The sequence below is a fragment of the Macrobrachium nipponense genome, chromosome 14 (assembly GCF_015104395.2).
Source record: "Macrobrachium nipponense isolate FS-2020 chromosome 14, ASM1510439v2, whole genome shotgun sequence".
Lineage (NCBI taxonomy): Eukaryota > Metazoa > Arthropoda > Malacostraca > Decapoda > Palaemonidae > Macrobrachium > Macrobrachium nipponense.
In genome coordinates this window covers 26,753,332-26,761,811 of record NC_087207.1, presented here as the reverse complement: position 1 = coordinate 26,761,811, position 8,480 = coordinate 26,753,332, and positions in this window count along the sequence as shown.

The following is an 8,480-nucleotide window of genomic DNA, read 5'->3' as shown; positions in this document are numbered from 1 at the left end:
AAGAAGCAGCCATAACTGGTGTCAGTTATCCAAAAACGATATAAAAATTTTCAAGTAAAAATGTGATATTTTTTCATCTTTTTGTTATGAATTCACGTCAGTTATCAGCGAGTGCTCGCCATCTCAGACACATCGTTGAAGAGAACACGGATATTATCTCCTCCTTACTTTCATTATCGCTTTATTTCCCATTATCTGCTTCAAGTGACTCACTTTCCGAGATGTGTAAAAAAAAAAAAAAAAAAAAAGAGGAGAAGGACAATTACATAACACATCAATTCAGAAAGGAAGTCAGATATCATTCCTGATCCGCATAAAATCGTTAAATAGCTGAAATAGGAAAGGAAATGACTAATCCATTAGTGTGACCCTGAACTATAAAGGTAATACAACGTCGAAAATATATGTAAGTGGATATATGCCTGCTGCATATTTGATACATACACGCACACACACATGTATTTCATGTATAATATATATATATATATATATATATATATATATAATATAAATAGGTAGATATATAGATATATGTATATATATATACATATACATATATATATATATTATCTATATATATATATATATGATAATATAATGTCCAATGTAGCACGAAGGAGACATGTACTTAAAAATATACTTAAATTCACTTACCTTCCTACCTCGGATTTAAGTATATATATAATGTGTGTCTAAATATTTGCATATATTATAAATAAATATATGATATATATATATATATCTATATATATTATATAATATATACTATATATACACACATATATATATATATTTATATATATATATGTGTGTGTGTGTGTGTATTTATGTACGCAAGTGATCAGTCAAACGGTCAGGACGCTCGCCTCAATAACCAGAGGAGACAGAGTTCGATCCCCAAGTGATCTAGGCAGGGAAATGTGCAAATGGTAGTTAGCCGACCGTAGCGGGTGGTATGGTAGATTCACATCAACCGTGCATTTGATGTCTAGGCCAGTATCTTACGACGCTCCTGATTGGCTTTTGATAAGCCAATCACTGGGCTGAAAACTCTGTCTCTCTCGAGAGTTCACACAGGCAGGATGTATGCTCCACCTCTTCTGAGGGATATGTCTTTCAAAAGTATCCCTCAGGAGAGGTGGAACATAGATCCTGCCCATGTGAACCCTGAGAGAGGCTATGGACAAAGTGTAGAGGAAAGCTGAAACCTGTAAAGATAAACAGCTTCATTAAAATATTAAAATGATAAAAGGGTAGATTTCAAGAAAGAGTATTTTTTTTTAATGGTAAACTTCAAAGGATTATAAGACAAAGTTGAAGAATGAATTACTTTGCTAATGCTTTCGTTCAAAACTACTTAGCATAGCATCGTGAAAATGTGCACCAAGGCAGAAGACGAATGAAAATTAGGCAGAAATAGCGCCAAGTCGCTCATCGAGAGAAGGACAGCAAAAAGGTGATAAGAAAAACCGGCAAAACCAATGACTGGCAAATCACACAGATGAAACGATTCTCGATAGGGAAGGACGATGAAGGTGAACCCCGTTATGATGAACATCAAAAATGACGAGAAGATATGCAGGAAAAATATACCAAATTTTATCTAAGAAATTCTTGTCGTACGTAAAGGAAGTTTCCTCCACATATATATTCCGTCAATCATGACAGATACCGACGAATACAGATGGAGAAATATGCTTTATCAAGGAAACCTCCCAATCATTGATAAAAGCTGTCTGTGTATTATCAGGATTTTCAGTGCTATTTTTTTTATATGTTCATTCTTTTTCGTGACACATCAAAACAACCAACGAAAATAGGATAAATAAGCGAGGAATTTTCATAGAAAATATTCCGCAGCCACAGGTGATACGTATAATTGACTTAAAGCTTTCAGGTTTATTTACAACGCAGTTGTTTGTCAATCACATTATTTTGTGCAAATCATGACAAGGACGGCCGAAAAAAAGGCACCAACATAAGTAATTTAGTCGAAATTCTGTAAGGACAATATTATCCACTGTAGATGATAGTGGTCTCTACATTCGCACGTATTGTCAGTACTGTTTTTTTTTCACATATAATTCCTCTCGTAATATATGCCTAAAATTGCTCACTTCGCAAACTGCATTAAAATCATGAAACTCTCTCTACCTGACCAGGAGAGTAAATATAGAAGGACATCCAGAGCTAACATGGAAGACAAAACTGGAACTACGTAGATCTAGTTGGAAGCCTGAGTTATCTTAACGTGAGACTTTGTTAATGTCGTCATGGTAAATACATATGCCATTTTTTTATTTTTCTATTATCGAATGTGATCTTGCATCTTCGCATAAGGCACTAAGAGCTATATTTTGCACTGTTGCAATTATGCTGAGATTATGTTGTAGCTCTCTTAATGATAATCAGCATTCCAAAATTTACACAATTGTTTGGAAAACAGTTTTATTTTCTTATGCAAAATGCGAATTGAATTCACAACTTAGTTCTCGGACTGGCGAATGCAGTCAGGAGTTAAGTGATTTTTGCCAGGGTTTATGGCATATCTTTGAGTAATATGTGAGATGTGCTGACGTCCAATTAACTATATGGTGGTATTTCGGGACAATTTATTTTTCCGAAAATGGTGGGTGATTTGATGACAAATCTCTGAAGAACTTTGATTACCCCAACACAGTTCAATAGAAATTATTAGACTGGTCTATTGTAGCACACACTCCAGCTATTATGGATTGACAAAATTATTAACATTCTTAGAAATAATCTAAGCAAATATGGAGGGACTCTCCTCCATCTTGTTGAATAATTCCTCTCCCTAAATCAAACGCCAACTGAAACGTTTAACAAAATCAGAAACAGCGGCCATCACGGAGTCAAGCACGAACATCCGCCATAAATGAAGATTTCGAATATTTTCCTAGAGTCCACTTCTCAACATCCAGCACCCACCTCTTATCCCCTATCCCCCTTACGCATCCCAGACGACCGTGAACGGTCCTCAAGGCTTTTTTCGGGGTGGGACAGCCCAACGCCACCGTTGGCCCATCCGCAAGACTTTCGGGGGTCGAAGGCAATGATTTCGCAGAATGCTGCTGAGGACGTCATCGGTTTATTCATGGAACGAAAGAAGGGTGACGAGCGGAGATGTCAAGGGGACGAGATTTCTATTGCAGACTTTAGGGTGGAAAAGGAATCCCCACAGGTCGCTTTGACGAATGAGATGACTGCGTTTTATCTTCATTATTATGTTAAGACAAATTCCCAACACATCTCTCTCTCTCTCTCTCTCACACACACACAGACACACATACACACACACACGTACTTATTCCGTACCAATTCATGACCAAAATATAACTTCACTTTCAATAAATGGTAACAAAAACTAAGAAGTCTAAGGTTAACATCACCTTCTTCTTCTTCTTTCCTCGTTAAGATTATTCCCAATTTCCTCACTAAAAAAAAAAAAAAAACAAAAAAAAAAAAAAAAAAAAAAAAAAAAAAAAAAAAAAAAAAGAGTTGCCTTAAACGGCGGCCGATGGGGGAATCCCGACCCTCAGTTAAGCCCCGTTAACGTAGGCGATGGGGAGAGGTTCTTATACAGACGTTACCTTGCAAATCATCTTACTTTTAACTTTGTAGGGAATCAGAGAACACTCCGCCTGGATTCCTTTTTTGGTTTTCCGTAAAAAAAAAAAACTAATGTGCCAGCTTTATCCGTCCGTTTGCACTTTTTGTGTCCGCCTTCAAATCTATAAAACTATAGAAGCTAGAGGGCTGCAAATTGGTATGTTGATCATCCACCCTCCAATCATCAAACATGGAAAATTGCAGCCCTCTATCCTGAGTAATTTTTATTTTATTCAAGGTTAAAGTTAGCCGTGGATCGTGCATCTGGAAGCGCTTTTCGGAGGCGTGAAACGCACCCTCACTTTACTGCATCTGGGAAGCAACTGATGCGCTACCGCTCTGCTCGTAGTCGTAGCTGATGGTTATATGCAGCATTACACGTTGTACAGACATTCATGTGAAGCCTTGAGATGATGAGAAAATAAATAACTTAGTAGTAGTAGCATAATCCCACTCAATAACAAAGCCTACTAAATACCATTGAAAGTTCATGGATTGATCTAATTGATTACATACATCTAACAAAGAGAGCACGAATCTGGAGATACTTCTTGTTATTTTTTTATTTAGAATTTGTGTATGTCAATTTCTCAGTCTTGTTTCTCTTTTGTACAGTCACCTAATTGTGGATTCTTGTGGTTCAAATTAGCGAAAGCTTTAGTGTATTTGTGTACAAAATGAACATTTTTATGGTTCTTCGTAGCCTCTGTTTATATCCACATGAAGAGGATCCTTAGATAAATTAGAGAGCAGAATTATACGGATGGATGGAATATAAAATTTAGGCCAAAGGCCAAACACTGGGACCTATGAGGTCATTCAGCGCTGAAAAGGAAATTGACTGTTAAAGGGGTTTGTAAAGTGTAACCGGAGGAAAACCTCGCAGTTGCACTATGAATCAATTGTTAGGAAACGATGGAAAGCAAGATGGAAGTAAGGTAATATGAATGGAGGCACAGTAAAAGGAAGTGAAAAAGGTTGCAGCTAGAACCTTTATTAATGCCTACAATGCACCCCGTGAGGTGCACGGACGGCGCAATTATACGGGAAACTTACCGTCAAGAGTCATTTGGATAGGTTTATAATGCTGCGTTGAAATCTTTCAGATTTCTATCAGTGACGTGAGACCCTGTTCACCAAATTCAAATTAAAAGTAAATTCTCATTTCTTCAGTTCCTCATACGTATAATATTCTGGTTCGGTTGTCGAAAGAATTTGTCGCCAAATCTTCAAATTTAGGAGAAAATTTAAGGTTGGAATAAATTAAAAAATATATATATTTAATTTCTCAGTCTGTCAATGTGACAAATTCATGATCCAAGTCAGCTGGATGGACACGATCTTTTAAAAACTCTTCACCTGTAGAATGTGTACCTGGTGGTTGGTCAAGTGTGTATTTTATTTAACACCTGGATGGGGAGGGGCGAGCGTTTATCGACTTCATCCGAAAAATAGCCTGAGACTTGGAAGGTTGACATTATTATGAGCTCCCCCCACCACCACCAAAAAAAAAAAAAAAAAAAAAAGAACGTTGTTGGAAAGCTCTCTGTTTTTTTAACCATTTTGTATTTTGGAAAAATACAGTATCATATACTTTTTTTTTTTTGGGGGGGGGTGGCGGGAAACTCTATCGCCAGAGTAAATATAATGTTCTAAAAAAGATAAACCAAGGGAAGGGTTCGAAAGCTTTTTGTAAAGAGTTTTAAAATTATACACGAACTCGCAACATTTGTTTTTATTGTGGACCCCTTAGAGCATCATATACATTAGTGTGGATTTAAACTCATCATTATATGTGTGATTCTTATATGAGTGTATATATTTTATATATGTTTTATATTTTATATATATTTTCCTATATATATATATATATATTATATATTATTTATATATATATATGATATATATATATATATATATATATATTATATATATATATATATATATATTATATATATGCAGAAGCCAGGTACTAAGTCGTACCTCTAAGTAAGTAAATGGGGATACAATCCACAATGAAGTAAAGTCCTCTTGTAGTTTAAAATATATATATCTTGTACAGGATTAAAGCTTTCGACCATCAACTGTGGTCTTGTGGTCTTGTTCACTAAAATGTATACACACACACACACACACACACACACACACACACACACACACACACACACACATATATATATATATATATATATATGTATATATATTATATATATATATATATATATATATATATATATACGTGTGTGTGTGTGTGTGTGTGTGTGTGTGTAATTCAATGTAGCACGAAAGTCCACATGCTTGAGAATATCATAAAAATCATAGTACTTTTGTAGTACAGGGCTTGTAATGGTACTGGGACTTTATGGACACCCTGTATATTCTACATTTCCAAGTTCAACTTGAACATGTAGAATATACTACGAAAGTACTTGTCCCATTTTTCACTAGCCTTCTTACGTGGATTTCATGATATGTATATGTAAATGTATATGAAAGTGTGTGAATGTATGTGCATGCATGCCTGTATGTATGTACGTGTTAAATAGACAACTAGGTCAGAAAAAAACCAGCTACCTTTTTGAAAGTTTTATTCATTGGATGCATAATATACTACAGTATACACTGCAATACCCGAAAAGTGTCTACGCACACACAGGTGAGAGAATATTATTTTGATAATATATAAGTGAAATAAAGTCTTCAGCGTATCTATCCAATCAAGATTGCCTATATAGCTTACACCTTACGATACATACAACTTTTATTATTGTTTTTATATAAAAGGCACCTCAGAAGCCATAATCATGAAAAATGGAAACGGAAAAGAGAATTATGATGATGAGAAGAATATATATATATATATTATATATAAATATTTATCGTCTAAGAGCTATGTCGGTGGGGAAGTGGAGATTACGGTGTGGTTTGGAACGGAGGCAAATAGGCCCATGTTCGTTCTACAGCTGGTTCCAGCTTACGCGCGTCTGCCTCTGCGCTGTATACACAGATAGCTAGTGTATGTACATACAATGGACACATCTATTAACTAGTAACTATAGCAGATTCACATCAACCGAGCATTTGATGTCAAAGCCAGTCACTTACGACGCTCATGATTGGCTGTTGATAAGCCAATCACAGGGCTGGAAACTTGTCTCTCGAGAGAATTCACATGGGTAGGATCTATGTTCCACCTCTCATGAGGGATACGTCTTTCAAATGTATCCTTCAGGAGAGGTGGAACATACGTCCTGCCTGTGTGAACGCTCTCGAGAGACTGAGAGTTTCCAGCCCTGTGATTGGCTTATCAACAGCCAATCAGGAGCTTCGTAAGGGACTGGCCTAGACATCAAATGCACGGTTGGTGTGAATCTGCTATAGTACTCTTATGATTATGTTAATTATTATCATCGTTTGGACAAACATTCATTTGGACTTAGACTAAAATTCAACACTCGCATACATTCATAGGACTAAACGTCTGAAAATAAAACAGCGTTTCCAAGATCTATTCACTGAAGTTTTAGCCTGGTAGCATCCACTGAAGAAGACACGCAAACACCCCAACCGGTTTTTTGCATAATTGTAAAATCAGGACACTAGTGTTAAAGAAGTGATAGTTTTACCCAAGTCGCGTAACTTGGAACAAACGAAAAATATGCAATAATCAATGCTAGTGTATATGAGAAACGATTCTGTATAAAAGACTAAATGCATTCATTATGATCCTGTGAAACCTCTTTGTTCTGAATTCTGCTACATTTGCATATCTTTTCCTAAAGGAAGACTTGTCCTTGACAATGGAAGGCGAAAAGTTCAAAAAAAAAAAAAAAAAAAAAAAAACAGATGATACCCTGGAATTTCCTCAGTGAAACCAGTCCAGTTTAACCAACGGTCTCAGAGTTATTAATAACCACGAGGAAATACCGACAGATTTCAGAATACAGTTATCACGTGACGAAGGGAGAAACAGCCGGGCGTCGGGATCTCTTGTCACGAATAAGTTGAATGCAGAAGGCCGCCAATGTGATCAAAGGCTTCTCCAATTAATAAGAGATGTATTTGGAATGGTTGTTTTCGAACCTTGTGTCTGTGGTCGAAGTCGTTTGTCCATGTAAGCCAAACTTTTTTACAACGCGAATATTCCGTGTCATAATTTCATAAACAACGTAATCGTACAACGATTGATAATTTTGGAACTTTTGATGAAGACTACTTTATTTTAGGAGTGGAAAGATGGCGTAGCTAAGGGCATCCAAAGGACAGCATTCCCAAGGTCTGGTGAACAGTTAATCCGTTCTCTTGATGCTTTGAACCTCGTATTGAAAAACAGATAATTTCTTAATATCAATTCCAAATGTTTGATGGCCCTAAGTGAACTAAATCTCTCCCCTCTAGCAAAGTGTTCATAATTGGATTGTAATTGTAGCTACTATCAGCTTACAAGCAAAATAAAGAAAAGTGAGGTATCATTGCGAAAGTGGTTCCGTTTTCTTTTAAAGGAATGTAAAATGTTTCATAAGAATTCATGCTTACTTTAATAATCTAACCATGTTCTATAAGCTTTATTATTATGTTAGACCGAAGGATCATTGTCTCTACTACAAATAATACAAATACGATGGATTTCAATGATATAGTAAGTCAACTTAGCAGTATCACGCCCCTTCTTACCAAAGAATGGTCTATTTTCCTTCTGAATTTTTTAAATGGCTGCTCTTACGAGCAAGGGCCAGTGCCAGCAGAAGGCTAGTTTAATCTAAAGCATCTGTCGAAAAGGAACATTGCTGTGTATTCCCTGGTGGGCAAACATCAGTGATAGGTACAGAAAAAAAAAACAATAATAA